The 17,564-nt window shown below is 42.6% G+C and overlaps 1 long non-coding RNA gene across 1 annotated transcript; it reads left to right on the forward strand.

The window, feature by feature from the left end:
* Positions 1 to 3,322: 3,322 nt before the first annotated feature.
* Positions 3,323 to 17,272, forward strand: LOC140482150 (uncharacterized). Its single transcript, XR_011961671.1, has 3 exons — positions 3,323 to 3,599; positions 15,772 to 16,353; positions 16,701 to 17,272. It is a non-coding gene; the product is annotated as an uncharacterized lncRNA (long non-coding RNA).
* Positions 17,273 to 17,564: the final 292 nt, after the last annotated feature.

Here is a 17,564-nt window from a genome sequence, read left to right on the forward strand (position 1 = left end):
GAGCAAACTAGTGAAATCCACATTAATCCCGTTTGGTTTGATGGTCCCTAGGCAGATGGTCCTCTAGACGTCGGGTGGTTAGGGTTTGGAGATGGAGGAGGCCCAGGACCTGCATGTTCTTGGCCAAGTGGGAGGGGGAGTTGAAATGTTTGGCCATGGGGTGGCAGGGTTGGTTGGTACAGGTGTCCAAGAGATCAGAAAACATCGATTCTCCTGATGCTCGGAAGCTGTCTGATCTGCTGTGCTTTTCCACACTCTCGTATCTAATTTTGCTGCTGATACAGAGGTAGGTGGGAATGAAAACTGTGAGGAGTTTATAGTAAAGCTGAAAACAGCTATTTCCACTATGAAGTGGGGGGAGGGGAACAAGACGGCAGATGGAGTAGAATATTGGGGAGAATAAAATTATTCTCTTCATCGTGAGAATAGAAAGCAGAATATTTTGGAAAGGTATGGAATTTGTAAATGCTGAAGGTGACAGAAACTTTGGTGTGTTAATACAAGGAAGACAGAAGGCTAAGATGTAGGTTCAGCAAGTAATTGGAAAGGCAAGTGACATGTTGGCCTTTTTGCAAGGGATTGAAGTACAGAAATAAAGGAGTCTTGTGAGAATCACACAGGGTTTTGGTGAGACCATACTCGGAATACAGGGCAAATATTTGCATTGAAGATGAAGGTTCATTTGTTTGATCCCTAGGACAGCTCTTTTATCCTATGATGAACAGCTGAGTAAAATGGGGCCTATCCTCTCTGGGCTTTCGAAGAATCTTTAGAAGGTGATCTACAAGATTCTAAAGGAATGTGACATTCTAGTGACTGAAACTTTGCTTTCCCAGAATCTAGAATACAGGCATGGTCTCAAGATAAATGGTAATTATTTAGGACTGAGATTAGGAGAAATCGCTTTAGGGTTATAAATCTTTGGAATTCTTTACCTCAGAGGAAAATGGATGATTCATCATTGAAAACATTTAAAGCTGGTATAAATTTCTGCTCCCTTTGGAAATCAAGAGACAAATGGACTGGGTGAAAATGTGGAGTTCAAGCTGTGGTTGTCCTGAACAGTGGAGCAAGATTGAGAAAAGGTAGAAGAATGGCTCATTCAGACATTCAGAGAGCTGGTGCAGACATGATGCACTACAAACATTCTGTGTGGTGTATTCCAACTTCTTTTCTCTTGTAAACATGCATACCTTGAATGGATAAAGAAAAAAAAATTCTCCTCTGTTGGCTTTAAGAAAATTAAAAAAAAGTTGTCAATTTGCAGATTCTTTTAAAAAGTAGGCTAGTGAGTCTTGCTGTTTCAGCAACTGAGGAAGAGCAACCCCAAGTAGAAACTTCCCAGCCACAAATTTTAGATTTTTATAAATTCCATAAAAATGAATCATCCCTAATGGGCAGCACGGTGGCACAGTGGTTAGCACCGCTGCCTCACAGCGCCAGAGACTTGGATTCAAATCCCGCCTCAGGTGACTGTCTGTGTGGAGTTTGCACATTCTCCCTGTGTCTGCGTGGGTTTCCTCCCACAATCCAAAAATGTGCAGGTTAGGTGAATTGGCCATGCTAAATTACTCGTAGTTTTAAGTGTAGGGGAATGGGTCTGGGTGAGTTGCGCTTTGGCAGGTTGGTGTGGACTTGTTGGGCTGAAGGGCCTGTTTCCAAACTGTAAGTAATCTTATGAAATACAGGTACATGATTGAGGAACTTTCAATTGTCAGCAAAATTCAGCTGTCAATGCTGAGACATGACCTCCAGTTTGCCTTTGGTGTGTTGTAGCATCTTGACTATAAAATAGCAACATTTACTGGGATTTTAAGGAGTTACAGTGGCTTTGCACATTGGCCAGAAAGTCATCTTCAACACCATTTTACAGTAATGAAGTCAATGGTTGCATTTTTAAATCCTCACGCAATGAACAGTTTGGGGTTAATACATAAAGACGTTCAGCTCCTTTAAGAGATGACTTATCTCCATGAGCTGCTGGCCAAAGAAAGGGTTCTTCAGTTCTCACAGTGCCTCTGGTGTTGGTGGCCATTACTGTGATTGTAGTGGACCTGGAGATGCACAACTCCTCAGAACTAAAGTAAGCTTGTACACCTCAGCTAGAGTCATAATTTGGTCTTGAAGGCAGGTAAACTGTCTCTATTTGTGCTAGAGTTTGCAAAAAATGATAAAAAGACTGAAGTAAAGGCTCCAAATCTGAATGTGCACAGTGTTTGTAACAAAATGGATGACTTGCCAACTCAAATAGTGATAAATACAACAGGAAGAAATAATGTGGCAGTTGACTACTTTCCCCCTTTCAACCAAAAGCTACCCTTTGCAGATTTTTTTCTGTTTTGCTCTTCCAAGTAAATACAAAAAGGGATTAAAAACTGACTGCAACCCTCATTCTTTGTGTGCTAATGAAAGAAGGCATAACGGTTGAAGAAGGTATTTTGGCCTGGATTTTCAGATGAACACTGTGAATACCCCTGTATTGTAGGTAAAAGGATGCCTTAACAAGCCTGTGAAAAGGAAACAGGAAAAAAGGATTACAGCTATTATAATACGCTTGAGAAAGTGCATTGATTCTCAGGCTTTACAACTCTAGAGGTGGCCATAAAAGCTAATGATCTAATCAAAGCATGCAAAATCCTCAATTTGCCTATCTGTTGAATTCAAGGGAGCAGATAACACTGGCCAGGTTCCTGTACTTGACAAGAACTACTGTTTATTGGATGTAAATAAATTCTAATCACAAGTAAAAAGCTGTGAACTCCCAATACATGGCTCAACTGGTTAAAATTTTAACCACTTTTAAAACGCCCACACACATACAGACAGATACAACAAATATAAAAAAAATGATTTTAATGGGCAGAGGGAACAAAACTTGGAGCCACAATTTGAAAGCACCAGTTCACTTGCTAGGACTTCCTGTTCTTCAATTCCCTTTGTCCAGGTTCCTTCATTTCTTTGCAGAAGGCACAAGCAATTGGTCAACTAGCTACAACATCTCCCAGTTACTAGTTAAAGGAAACAACTCAAAGTAACTGATGGGAGAAAATAAGTGACGTTTTTCAAGCTTCATTGTTGAGAGGGGGACACACAACCTCCCCTCCCAGCTGTCTGAAGTCCTCCCACTTTATCATTTGTAACCTCAAGCTGTTCAACTACTTAGGAACAAACCAAAGAGTTGCTGTCATGCTGATGACCTTTAGCATCCATGACGATTCACAATTGCACAAACCAATCAGTTATTCTATTTCTGGCCGAATCTCATTCTGCGCACACCCATTGCTGACAGTCTTTCAACTAACAGCTGCCTGGACTGCTTGAACAAAGTAACAGGATGAACAGCACACAGAGTTCCAGAAACTTGTTTTTAAAACAGTCCTTTTTGCATTTCAGTTCTGAATCAGATATATCAAAATGAAAATGGTGCAGCGGTCTTTACACTATTATCCGGCATTCACAAATATCACAAAATTGACTTCAACTATAGATGGAAAAGCGCAGCAGATCAGGCAGCATCCAAGGAACAGGAGAATCGACGTTTCGGGCATCAGCCCTTCTTCAGGAATGAGGAAAGTGTGTCCAGCAGGCTAAGATAAAAGGTAGGGCGGAGGGACGTTGGGAATGCAATAGGTGGAGGGAGGTCAAGGTGAGGGTGATAGGCCGGAGTGGGGTGGGGGCGGAGAGGTCAGGAAGAAGATTGCAGGTTAGGAAGGCGGTGCTGAGTTCGAGGGATTTGACTGAGACAAGTGGCCTTCAGCCGCTATTACATCTGGGAGATTGATTGTGTCTTTCCCAGTGAAGACAGATCCAAAGTACCTATTCAACTCTTCTGCCATTTCATTGTATCCCATAATAAATTCACCCGTTTCTGTCTTCAAGGGTCCAATTTTAGTCTTAACCTTTTTTTTTCTTTTTACATACCTAAAAAAGCTTTTACTATCCTCCTTTATATTTTTGGAGGGTTTGCCTTTGTACTGCATCTTTTCTCCGTGTATTGCCTTTTTAATTATCCTCTGTTGCTCTTTTAAAGTTTCCTAGTCCTCCGGCTTCCTGCTAATCTTTGCTATGTTATATTTCTTCTCTTTTATCTTTATATAGTCCTTAACATCCCTCGTCAGCCATGGCCGCCCCTGCCTCCCCTTAGGATCTTACTTCCTCTTTGGAATGAACTGATCCTACACCTTCTGCATTATATCCAGAAATACCTGCCATTGTTGGTCCACTGCCATCCCTGCTAGGGAATTGAACCATTGAACTTTGGTCAGCTCTTCCCTCATAGCTCCATAGTTCCCTTTGTTCAACTGCAATACTCACACTTCCAATTCTCCATTTTCCCTCTCAAATTGCAGATTAAAACTTATCATATTATGGTCACTACCTCCTTTACTTTGAGGTCCTTGATCAAATATGGTTTGATGCACAACACCAGATCCAGAATTGCCTTCTCCCTGGTAGGGTCCAGTATAAGCTGTTCTAAGAATCCATCTCAGAGGCACTCCATAAACTCCCTTTCTTGGGGTCCAGTACCATCCTGATTCTCCCATTCTACCTGCATGTTGAAATCCCTCATAACAACTGTAGTAATACCTTTGCAACAGGCCAATTTCAACTCCTTATTCAACTTACACTCTACATCCAGACTACTGTTTGGGGGCCTGTAGATAACTCCAATTAGGGTCTTCCTACCCTTAGAATTTCTCATCTCTATCCATACTGACTCTACATCTCCTGATTCCATATCCCCCCTCGCAAGAGACTGAATATCAACAACAGGGCCACCCCATCCCCTCTGCCCATCAGTCTGTCCTTTCAATAGCACATATAGCCTTTTATATTCATTTCCCAGGCCCTGTCCACTTGAAGCCACGTCTCAGTTATCCCCACAATATCGTACCTGCCAATTTCCAACTGAGCCTCAAGCTCGTCCACCTTATTTCTTATGCTTTGTGCATTCATATACAATATTTTTAATTTGTTACTCCCTTCACACATCCTATCAATTCCTATTTCACTTGACCATACTGTGTGATCCCTTCTTGAGTTTTTTGCTCCATTGATTCTGTTGTCTTTCTTAACTTCTCTTATTCTCACTTTCCCTTTAACTTCTTTCTTGAATTTCCAGTTTGTCCCTTCCCCCCCCCCACTACTTAGTTTAAACACACCTGGGGAGTGTTGCTGAACAAAGAGACCTTGGAGTGCAGGTTCATAGCTCCTTGAAAGTGGAGTTGCAGGTAGATAGGATAGGATAGTGAAGAAGGCGTTTGGTATGCTTTCCTTTATAGAACATAGAACATAGAACAATACAGCACAGAACAGGTCCTTCGACCCATGATATTGTGCCGAACATTTGTCCTAGCTTAAGCACCTATCCATGTACCTATCTAATTGCCGCTTAAAGGTCACCAATGATTCTGACTCTGCCGCTCCCACAGGCAGCGCATTCCATGCCCCCACCACTCTCTGGGTAAAGAAGCTACCCCTGACATCCCCCTATACTTCCACCCTTCACCTTAAATTTATGTCCCCTTATAACACTCTGTTGTACCCGGGGAAAAAGTCTCTGACTGTCTACTCTATCTATTCCCCTGATCATCTTATAAACCTCTATCAAGTCACCCCTCATCCTTTGCTGTTCCAATGAGAAAAGGCCTAGCACTCTCAACCTATCCTCGTACGACTTATTCTCCGTTCCAGGCAACATCCTGGTAAATCTCCTCTGCACCCTCTCCAAAGCTTCCACATCTTTCCTAAAATGAGGCGACTAGAACTGCTCACAGTACTCCAAATGTGGCCTTACCAAGGTCCTATACAGCTGCAACACCACCTCACGACTCTTAAATTCAATCCCTCTGCTAATGAACGCTAATACACCATAGGCCTTCTTACAAGCTCTATCCACCTGAGTGGCAACTTTCAAAGATCTATGAACATAGACACCAAGATCCCTCTGCTCCTCCACCTTACTAAGAACCCTACCGTTAACCCTGTATTCCACATTCTTATTTGTCCTTCCAAAATGGACAACCTCACACTTGACAAGGTTGAACTCCATCTGCCACTCCTCAGCCCAGCTCTGCATCATATCTAAGTCCCTTTGCAGCCGACAACAGCCCTCCTCACTATCCACAACTCCACCAATCTTCGTATCATCTGCAAATTTACTGACCCACCCTTTGACTCCTTCTTCCAAGTCATTAATAAAAGTTACAAACAGCAGAGGACCCAGAACTGATCCCTGCGGAACTCCACTTGTAACTGGGCTCCAGGCTGAATATTTACCATCTACCACCACTCTCTGACTTTGACCGGTTAGCCAGTTCTCTATCCAACTGGCCAAATTTCCCTCTATCCCATGCCTCCTGACTTTCCACATAAGCCTACCATGGGGAACCTTATCAAATGCCTTACTAAAATCCATGTACACTGCATCCACTGCTCTACCCTCATCCACATGCTTGGTCACCTCCTCAAACAATTCAATAAGACTTGTAAGGCAAGACCTACCCCTCACAAATCCATGCTGGCTGTCCCTAATCAAGCAGTGTCTTTCCAGATACTCATAAATCCTATCCCTCAGTACGCTTTCCATTACTTTTCCTAACACTAACTGGCCTGTAAGACTAACTGGCCTGTAATTCCCGGGGTTATCCCTATTCCCTTTTTTGAACAGGGGCACAACATTCGCCACTCTCCAGTCCCCTGGCACCACCCTCATTGACAGTGAAGATGAAAAGATTATTGCCAACGGTTCTGCAATTTCCTCTCTTGCTTCCCACGTAATCCTAGGATATATCCCATCAGGCCCAGGGGACTTGTCTATCCTCAAGTTTTTCAAAATGCCCAAAATGCCCCTCAGATCCTGTCTTGCAGCATCGTATTTACCCTTCCCCCAATTGTAAAACCTGCCCTGTTGCACGCATCTATCTATCTCCATAACCAAGGTGAAAGTCACAGAATTGTGGTCACCATCACCAAAATGCTCACCCACTAACATCACGTGTCCCGGTTCGTTACCAAATACTAAAACCAATATGGCCTCCTCTCTGGTCGGGCAATCTAAATACTGAGTTAGAAAAGCTTCCTGGACACACTGCACAAACACTGCACAAACACAAACACTGGACAGAGTATTGAGTACAGGAGTTGGGAGGTCATGTAAAGGACATTGGTTAGGCCACTGTTGGAATATTGCATGCAATTCTGGTCTCCTTCCTATCGGAAAGATGTTGTGAAACTTAGAAAGGTTCAGAAAAGATTTACAAGAGTGTTGCCAGGGTTGAAGGATTAGAACTATAGGGAGAGGCTGAACAGGTTGGGGCTGTTTTCCCTGGAGCGTCGGAGGCTGAGGGGTGACCTTATAGAGGTTTACAAAATTATGAGGGGCATGGATAGAGTGAATAGACAAAGTCTTTTCCCTGGGGTTGGGGAGTTCAGAACTAGAGGGCATAAGTTTAGGGTGATGGGGAAAGATATAAAATAAACCTAACGGGCAACTTTTTCACACAGAGGGTGGTACGTGTATGGAATGAGCTGCCAGAGGAAGTGGTAGAGGCTGGTACAATTGCAACATTTAAGAGGCATTTGGCTGGGTATATGAATAGGAAGGGTTTGGAGGGATATGGGCCAGGTGTCGGCAGGTGGGACTAGATTGGGTTGGGATATCTGGTTGGCATGGACGGGTTGGACCAAAGGGTCTGTTTCCATACTGTACATCTCTATGACTCTTTGGCTCTAATTAAAATAATTGCATCAGAAGCAGTGCAAAAAAGTTTTGCTTGACTGTGCCTCGGATGAGGAGAAAGTGAGGACTGCAGATGGTGGAGATCAGAGTGGAGACTGTAGTGCTGGAAAAGCACAACAGATCAGGCAGCATCCAAGGTGCAGGAGAATCAACATTTCAGGCATAAGCTGAGCAGGAAAATCAATGTTTCAGGCTTCAGAATGATGTCTCTGTTGCTTGGATGACAGTTTTATCTTATGAGGAAAGGATTGTGTTTGCATTCTTTAGAGTTAAGAAGAATGAAAGATAATTTTATGGAGTTCTTAATGGCCTTAATTGAATGGATGCTGAAAGGATAACTTCCCTTGTAGGAGAGATTAGAGCTCGGGGCCAGAGTATAAAAGGAAGTGGCTTCTGATTAAAGGCAGAAAGGAGCAGACTTTTCTTCTCTCTCTCAGAAACTGTCTAATTATTTTCCCTTAAAAATGGTGGAGGAATGTTTTTCAGGCAGAGATAGACAGATTCTTGAGTAACAAAGGAATTAAAGGTTATCTGTGATAGGCAGAAATGTGAAGTTGAAATCACAATCAGGATATCCAATCCCTCTACACCTCTATCCGCCATGACCAGGGCCTCCAAGCCCTCAGTTTCTTCCTCTCCCGATATCCCCAACAGTACCCTTCCACTGACACTCTCATTCGTTTGGCTGAACTAGTCCTCACCCTTAACAATTTCTCCTTCGAATCCTCCCACTTCCTCCAGACCAAAGGCGTAGCCATGGGCACAGCTATGCCTGTCTCTTTGTTGGTTACGTAGAACAGTCCATCATCTGTAGTTACACCGGCACCACTCCCCACCTCTTCCTCCGCTACATTGATGACTGCATCGCTGCCACCTCGTGCTCCTGCGAGGAGGTTGAGCTGTTCATCAACTTCACCAACACATTCCACCCCGACCTTAAATTCACCTGGATCATCTCTGACACCTCCCTCCCCTTCCTGGACCTCTCCATCTCCATTAATGATGACTGACTTGACACTGACATTTTTTACAAACCCACAGCTACCTGGATTACATCTCTTCCCACCCTGCCTCCTACAAAAATGCCATCCCGTATTCCCAATTCCTCCGCCTCCACCATATCTGCTTCCAGGAAGACCAGTTCCACCACAGAACACACCAGATGGCCTCCTTCTTTAGAGATCGCAAGTTCCCTTCTCACGTGGTTGAAGATGCCCTCCAACGCACCTTATCCACATCCCACACCTCTGCCCTCAAACCCCATCCCTCCAACCATAACAAGAACAGAACGCCCCTGGTCCTCACTTTTCACACTACCAACCTTTGCATTAACCACGTCATCCGCCAACATTTCCACCACCTACTACCAGGGATATAGTTCCCTCCCCACCCCTTTCCGCTTTTCGCAAAGACCGTTCCCTCTGTGACTACCTGGTCAGGTCCACGCCCCCCAACAAACTACCCTCCCGTCCTGGCACCCTCCCCGCCACTGCAGGAATTGCAAAATGTGTGCCCACATCACCTCCCTCACCACCATCCAAGGCCCCAAAGGACCCTTCCACATCCATCAAAGTTTCACCTGTACATCCACCAATATCACTTATTGTATCCGTTGCTCCCAATGCAGTCTCCTCTACATTGGGGAGACTGGACGCCACCTCGCAGAGTGCTTCATGGTACATCTTTGGGATACTGCAACAATCAACCCCACCGCCCTGTGGCCCAACACTTCAACTCCCCCTCCCACTCTGCTGAGGACATGCAGGTCCTGGCCTCCTCCACTTCCGCTCCCTACCACCTGATACCTGGAGGAAGGACGCCTCATCTTCCATCTCGGAACACTTCAACCCCAGGGCATCAATGTGGACTTCACCTGTTTCCTCATTTCCCCTTCCCCCACCTTACCTCAGTTCCAACCTTCCAGCTCAGCACTGTCCCCATGACCTGTCCTACCTGCCAATCTCCCTCCCCACCTATCCGCTCCACTCTCCCCTCTGACCTATCACCTCCATCCCCACCCCCATTCACCTAATGTACTCTTTGCTACCTTCTCCCCAGCTCCCCCCCACCCATTTATCTCTCCACCATGGAGGCTTCCTGCCTCTATTCCTGATGAAGGGCTTTTGCCCGAAACGTCGATTTTCCTTCTCCTCAGATGCTGCCTGACCTGCTGTGCATTTCCAGCACCACTTTGATCTAACTTGAGTTATAGCCTATGAGCCATATATTATTCCTCCCATTCTTCATATCTTCAAACATGTTGCAATCCCAGTAACCCCTATGATCCTTCCTTCACCTTCCTATCTTCACTTCCTTCAGGTCCTTTACATCACCATCAATATGCCTGCCTTATCTCAAGAGCTCATGGGCCCTTGAGGCACCTATGCTCTTGCTAGACTTGCATCCTTCCCAAATCAAGGTGAGAGAGACCATGACTCATCTGAAACCCACTAACTTTGAGAGTGAGCTGTCCCCTCCAATACAGTACCTTATCTCACCTTAGTGTATCTAGTTGTCTTCAACTCTGATTATTCCCTCAGCCATTGAATACATTGTTGCCAACTCCTAAATTTGAGATTTCCACAGCTTTGCCTTTGCCAGATCTCTGAGAAAGCACCTGGAGAATTGTTAAATTGCCATTGAAGTTCCTAGTTTTCCAAAGGCAAGTGGTTGTAAGACTGTGTGGGGAACAGGATGAGAGAAGGAGTGTTTTGCAGAAAGTCCGAATAACGTCAAATGGGTTTTAATGCATGAAATGAGCAGAAGCAGCTCAATGGCACAGGTTAAATATCCATTATCTGTTCGTCCAAAAACTGAAAAGACATAAAATCTGAAGATCTTTTCAGAAGGAGACCCAATTGCACATGCTGAAACATTTTGGTTCCTTGAAAATCAAACTTCATTTGGCCCACACGGACCTTGATGTGAGGATTCTTATCAGTCAAAACATAAAGTTTTGTTTTTCAAAGGGCTGAATTCTATACATCTACAGTCCATTCATCAGGAACCTTTTGGGGAAAAAAAATACTTTTATGTCCATTTTGGGTGACACAAAGTTTATTTCTAAAGGGCCCACAGACAAGAACAGACTATAGTGGACCAGAAAGCCAAAACCATCCTTTATCTGAAAACCAGTTGGTTCCAAGGTTTCCAGATAGAGGATACTGACCTGTAATAGATTTACAAATGTCAATTTTGAAAGAATTTATTGTTGGGTTTTTGTTCCCAATTCCCTCTGCTCTCTGCACAAGCATAGCCTTGATTTCAAAATTCTCTTCTTTTGTTCAGGTTCCTCTATGGCTTTGTCTGTCTTTATCTCTGGAATTGACACCAGCATACAACCATCTGTGATAACAATGTTTATATATTTTGACCTTTTCTGCATCCTTCATTTTAATCTCTCCACTCTCAGTGACCTTGCCTGTAATTATCTCTGCTCCAAGCTCTGGAATCACTTTCTAAGGTTCTATACTAACCTATCTTACCATTATTCTTAAGGATCCTCCTTAAGATTTGTCTCTTTTCTCCAGCTTTTTTGTCCTGGTATCTCTTTACATAACTCAGTGCCATATTTTATTTCACTATAAGCTTATGAAACACTTTGGACTTTTCATTTTGTTGAAGTGTATAAAAATATAATGTATCTGGAAATACAATTCTGCAAATGCAAATTCACAGACACACACACACAAATCTATAGGTTGAATTTGTATTTTCAGAATTATATTTGCAGATACATTCTATTTTGCTCAAAAAGCAGACAATCTGTGGGCAGTCAATGCAGACAGTCAATAGATATAACATTTTACAAATTTCTACTTTGGAAATAGAACCAGTCTGATTCAAGATTGGGATACAGACAGACTCTAACGTCACACTTTTAATGCATTGTCTGAGCTGAGATGTCACTTTTTTCAAAAAGCCTTAAGTTATCTTGAGAAAATAAGTTCTGGGATTTACATATAATGAATCAAAATCTGCAACCCATTCTAAAAAATTAAAGACTTAACAGCAATCTATGTCTGTTCAATATATTGTTTCAGTTGCATGACACTGTAATCTTTTGCTATAAATTCTGTGTCTTATAATCCTTCTCCACAACTACCTGATGAAGGAGCAGCGTTCCGCAAGCTAGTCCTTCCAAATAAACCTGTTGGACTATAACCTGGTGTTGTGTGATTTTTAACTGTATCTGACTTGAGACTTTAACTTTGTTTTTCTCTCCACAGATGCTGCCAGACTTGCATGCTAAGGTTGTCCAGCACTTTCTGTTTTTTATTTCATTTTCCAGCATCTACTGTGATTCTAATTTGCACTAAATTTTAAATCTTGGTTGGTCTACACTTGGAATAAGATGCACATTTTCTGTTCTCCTCATTATCAGAAGGATACTGGGAGATGCTTTTTGAACATTTACCTGCTGGGAAAACTCCATTTTGAGGCTTGAAAATTGCCGTGAGCCCTCAGCAAGAACTGAGAGAATGAGAGCCTAGTGAGTTTTGAGAATGAGAGCCTGTAACTTTGTTAGTGCTTCACAACAGCTGTTACAGCCTTGGATCTCACAACATCAAACTTTTAGTTTGCGATTCCATTTGGGGTCCACTTTAGGAAGAGTTGATTTTGGTGGCATTGGGGAAAGTACTCAATAGATTCAGCAGGATACCACAAGAACTGAGGAGATGGATATTGTTGTGATTTGAACCAGGCTGGGTGGGTGTCCTTGACTATGAGATCCTTGACTGGGGTTATTAACCTGTTCCAATCAGGGAGCTCTGGCTGAAAGATATAAACAGGAGGTTCAGAAAGTCTCCTCATTCTCCTGGCTTTGAGCTGGCTGGTCACAGGCCATGTGCAGTACACATGTAAGTAAAGGGAGACTTGGTGACAGGATACTGGTTTCTGTGCAGTCGTTTCAGATATATTTATCAGGAGTGGCTGCATAGGCTGGGGGTTGTTTCTTGAGAATACAAAAGGCTACAGAATAACTTTACTGAGCTCTTTCTGATTATCAAAGTAGACAGAGAGCAAAAAATGTGTACCTGTGTCCAGACCCAGTGGACTCAGTGGTCATAAATCTATAGCAATCACTAATAAATGCAATAGGAAATTGAGGGGAAGCATTTTTTTCAAAAACAAGTGGGAAGAATATAAAAAGCACTATTATAAGGAGTGAAGAGCATAGATACATTGAAAGACCAAACAAACACAAGGGAGAAAGAACTGCAAGTGTATGCCAACAGTGCTATAAAGAAGGGTGGAAGGAGGCTTGTGTGGAGTATAAATTTTGACATAAACCAGTTGGACTTCTTTCTATGATATAGATTCAATTTAGTTATTTTTAATTTATCACCCTGCCCACTCTCAATCACTCCCCTGCCTGCAGCTCCTTTTGAACATTCATTTCCTAACTTGTGGCTTAAAGTACTCACTTTGGTGAGCCAGGTGGACATTTGGTGGACATTTCTCAGTTACTGTTTCAGAGTATTGGATTGTTTGACTGTATTGCTCGAAGGAGGCAACACTATTTAGATTCCCTACAGTGGAGAAACAGGCCCTTCGGCCCAACAAGTCCACACCAACCCTCCAAAGAGTAACCCACCCAGACTCATTTCCCTCTGACTAATGCACCTAACACTATGGGCAATTTCACATGGCCAATTTACCTGCCCTATACATCTTTTGGACTGTGGGAGGAAACCGGAGCACCCGGAAGAAACCCACGCAGACATAGGAGAATGTGCAAATTCCACACAGACAGTTGCCCGAGACTGGAATCGAACCTGGGACCCTGGTGCTGTGAGGCAGCAGTGCTAACCACAGAGCCACCCATAAAATAGCTTGCTGATTCCTGTGTGCCCTGTGGACTTGTAGGCAGTTACCAGAATATTTACCCCACAGAATGCTTGCCAACTAATGTATTCTTTAACAAGCATAAATCAGTGAGAAAACATTAACTCACGACTTAAAGATTAATACTGTAATTATATTTAAGCCTCAAGATGACTGATGTTATTTCTCAAAAAAAACATAGTGCTAAAATATCCTGAAAATGAGTGCAAGGATTGTAAAGAGTGATTATTCCTGTTCCCCTTAGATAATGAAAGCACCATGCAAACTTTGTGGTGTCTGTAATTTTAAATAATAGTGACATACTAACCAATGGTATTCATGCTGTTGAATGATTGTTCACTTCTGAAGGGGACCCAGGTTTGTTTGAAGCTAACATAATTTAAAGCGAGTCTGCACATCTCAAAGGAAAAGTCAATTCTGCCTCCAGCAGGTACTGTAGTTCATTGTAGAAGACTGACCTACAACATTAGCTACACAGCACAGAGTGGGCACCCAGGTTTTCTGACTCAGTAATCGATGAAGGATAAGTGATGTCCTGCAGTCACAGGGAGAAAAAGAGAGCCTCCGAACAATTATTTAGAAAGTAATGATAACAGACAACTGTAGAGGTCAATGTGACCAGTCCAGCCCTAAAGAGCTAACTGCAATGACAAATCAAGTTTAATGATTTCTTACGAGTGATCTAAGTTAGTAAAATTAATTTCAAATGCTATATCTTTATAAATGAACAACAAGCCTCTCTCATTGCACAATGCATTGCATCACCTTCACACACCCACCAATATTTGCCATCAGGGATGATGCATGACTCACATTCATAGCTTCACCTCACCCTTATACATTTAAGATTGCTGCAAGTCTCACACCCAAACTCGGCAGCTTGCCCAGACTGGCAATTATTCAACAATGATAGCCACGTCACCGAAACACATTGCTGGACACCATGGCAAAGTACCACAAGCATCTGACAGGGACAGGCACACTGTATGTTTTATCCCAGCGAAGAAAAATCTTGACAAACAGTGGAGAAGCATAGAGTCATACATGAAAACAAACCCTTCAGGTCCAAACAGTCCAAGCCTAACATGTTCCTAAACTAAACTCATCTCACTTGCCTGCATTTGGCCCCTCCAAACCTTTCCTATTTATGCACCTACCCAAATGTCTTTTCAATGTTGTAGCTGTATCTGCATCCACCACTTCCTCTGGCAGTTCATTTAACACATGCACCACTTTCTGTGTAAAAAAAAAAGTTGCCCCTCATGTTCTTTTAAAAAATTGCTCCGCTCACCTTAAAAATACACTCTCTAGGTTTGAACTCTCCCACCCTAGGGAAAAGATCCTTGCTGCTCACCTTATTTATGGCCCTCAAGATTTTATAAAGCTCTATAAGGTCACCTGCAACCTCCTACATTCCAGTGAAAAAAAGTCCCAGCCTATTCAGCCCAGTGTAATGGAATATTACCCACTCGCCTGAATGGATGCAGTGCCTAAGAAGCTTGACACCATCCAAAGCTACTGATTGGCACCATTTCCATTTCCACAACTACTGATGCTCAGAAGCAACAATATGTGCCATGTACAAGATCCACTGCAGAAATCCGCAGGTCAGGCAGCATCCAAGGAGCAGGAGAATCGATGTTTCGGGCATGATTCTCCTCCTCCTTTGATGCTGCCTGACCTGCTGCGCTTTTCCAGCAACACATTTTCATCTCTGATCTCCATCATCTGCAGTCCTCACTTTCTCCACTGCAAAAATCCACCAAAGCTCCTTAGACAGCACCTTCCAAATCCAAGACCATTCCATCTAGAAGGACAAGGGTAGCAGACACATGGGAACACCATCAATGAACCACCAAGTTGCTCTATAAGCCACTCACTATCCTGACTTGGAAATGTATCACCAATATTTCACTGTCACTGGGTCAAAATCTAGAAATCTCTCTGCAATGGCATTGTGGATGTACTTACAGCACAGGGACTGCAGTGGTTCAAGAAGGCAGCTTACTGTCATCTATTTTAATTCTTCTTCCCACATCCCACAATCTCTTTTGATTTACCAGTTCTAAATAAAGTATTCATCATTCTTTTCCCAACCTCTCGTCCTCATCCCTGGCTCTCTCAAACCCCACACCTCTCTGTTTGCCATGGCTACAGTCTTTTTGCCCTTTCTGTTTCAGATAATCAAGAACTGCAACTTGGCATGGCAATGGTGGAAGTAAAAGAGTTAGAAGAGCAAGAACAGAGTGATGAGAAAGAAACACCACTAATCACTTCAGACTTGGAGCCAGCAGGTCAAACAGTGTTGCATAGATGTTTTTTTTGAGCATAAAACGAGACACATTAACAGTAGAAGAAAGTGATTTAGCTCCTCGAGCCTGCTCTACTATTCAATCAGATCAGAGAATCATAACATCCCTACAGTGCTGGAAGAGGCCTTTCATCCCATCGAGTCCTCGTCGACCCACCAAAGATCATTCCACCCAGACCCACCTTCCTACCCTATCCCTGGAACCGTGCATTTCCCATGGCCAACCAACCTAATCGACACATCCCTGGAAACTATGGGCAATTTAATATGGCCAATCCACCTAGCCTCCACATTTTTCGACATCATTGGACAAAATTGGAGCACCCAGAGGAAATCCACGCAGACACAGTGAGAGCATGCAAACTCTACATAGACTGTTGCCCAAGGCTGGAATCAAACCTGGGTCCGTAATCATGGCTGATCTGATACTCCATTTCTTTGCTTATCCCCAGTAAGTTTCCAACCTTTTGCTTATCAAGAATCTCTCTAAGTTTACCTTTAAAATATTCAAAGATTCTGTTTCTGTTGCCTTTCGATCTAACATGTTTCAATTAAGTTGGTTCCTATTCTTCTAAACTCCAGCAGATACAAGCCTAGCATTACAAACCTTCTCTGAACTGTTTCAAACACATTTACATCTTTTCATAAATTAGACTAATATTATGCATATTAAGTCAGATATAACTGAAGTATAACCTCCCTAGTTTTGTGCTCTATTCCTCTTGCAATAAGTTGTCACATTTTAATAGCTTTCCTATTTACTTGCTGTATATACACACTAACCTTTTGTGATTCCAGCAGATTACCATGCCAGCTGAAGAGTCATCAAGGAGAAATGACTGGGCAAAGTGGGTAAAAAGCTGATGTGACACAGAAGGAATAATAAGCATTACCTCAGGTTCTTAATACATCTGTCAATATTATGAGACCCATTTTAAATTAGGGCATATTCTACTGTTGGTGGCAGGATATGAGGTGTAATGTGTCATCTACAAAATGGGTACATCTTCAGACACAAATTCAGGTCAATCTGAAAAAGGCGAACTCCAGGTCAGACAATTTGTTTACAACTTTAGACTTCAACAAGTGTCTTTGGATTTAAGAGCTAATGACTTGTTCAACTTACTGTATATTCCAAGAATAAATACAACAATGTTTCAACCAGTAACATAATGATTACAAAGTTCAGGGGAGTACAAACTATCCAGAACATGTAGGAGAATTGCTTTATTCATTGGAGGTTTTCATCTAATGGGAAAATCAGAATGTATCAGCACAGTTATTTACAGAGTCCTTGACCTTGATTGTTTTATTTATGGTTACATTGTTTGCAGCTTGTCTTTTGTTGTATACGGAATCTGACCCCTGTATTCACCAGTTGAATCACTTTAAATAAAATCAGCACATTTGAAAATGGAGTTATGCTCTTCAAATATTTCTTAATTTTACTCTGCCTGGTAACACCAATGTAGTGCACTCCACTTCTTTGATTACACTGTTTGAAGGCTCACTGCTGGGTGCATAACTAATTCACGGTTCCCATTCATCCAGTGTTTCGCAATCTTTGCAGTTTTATTACCATGCTTTGCTCAGTTTTCAGAATATTATCTGTGGCCATTTATCAATATAGAGTTCAAGAATTTTAGAAATTCATACAGCAAT

This window comes from Chiloscyllium punctatum, chromosome 1, assembly GCF_047496795.1.
Source record: "Chiloscyllium punctatum isolate Juve2018m chromosome 1, sChiPun1.3, whole genome shotgun sequence".
NCBI lineage: Eukaryota > Metazoa > Chordata > Chondrichthyes > Orectolobiformes > Hemiscylliidae > Chiloscyllium > Chiloscyllium punctatum.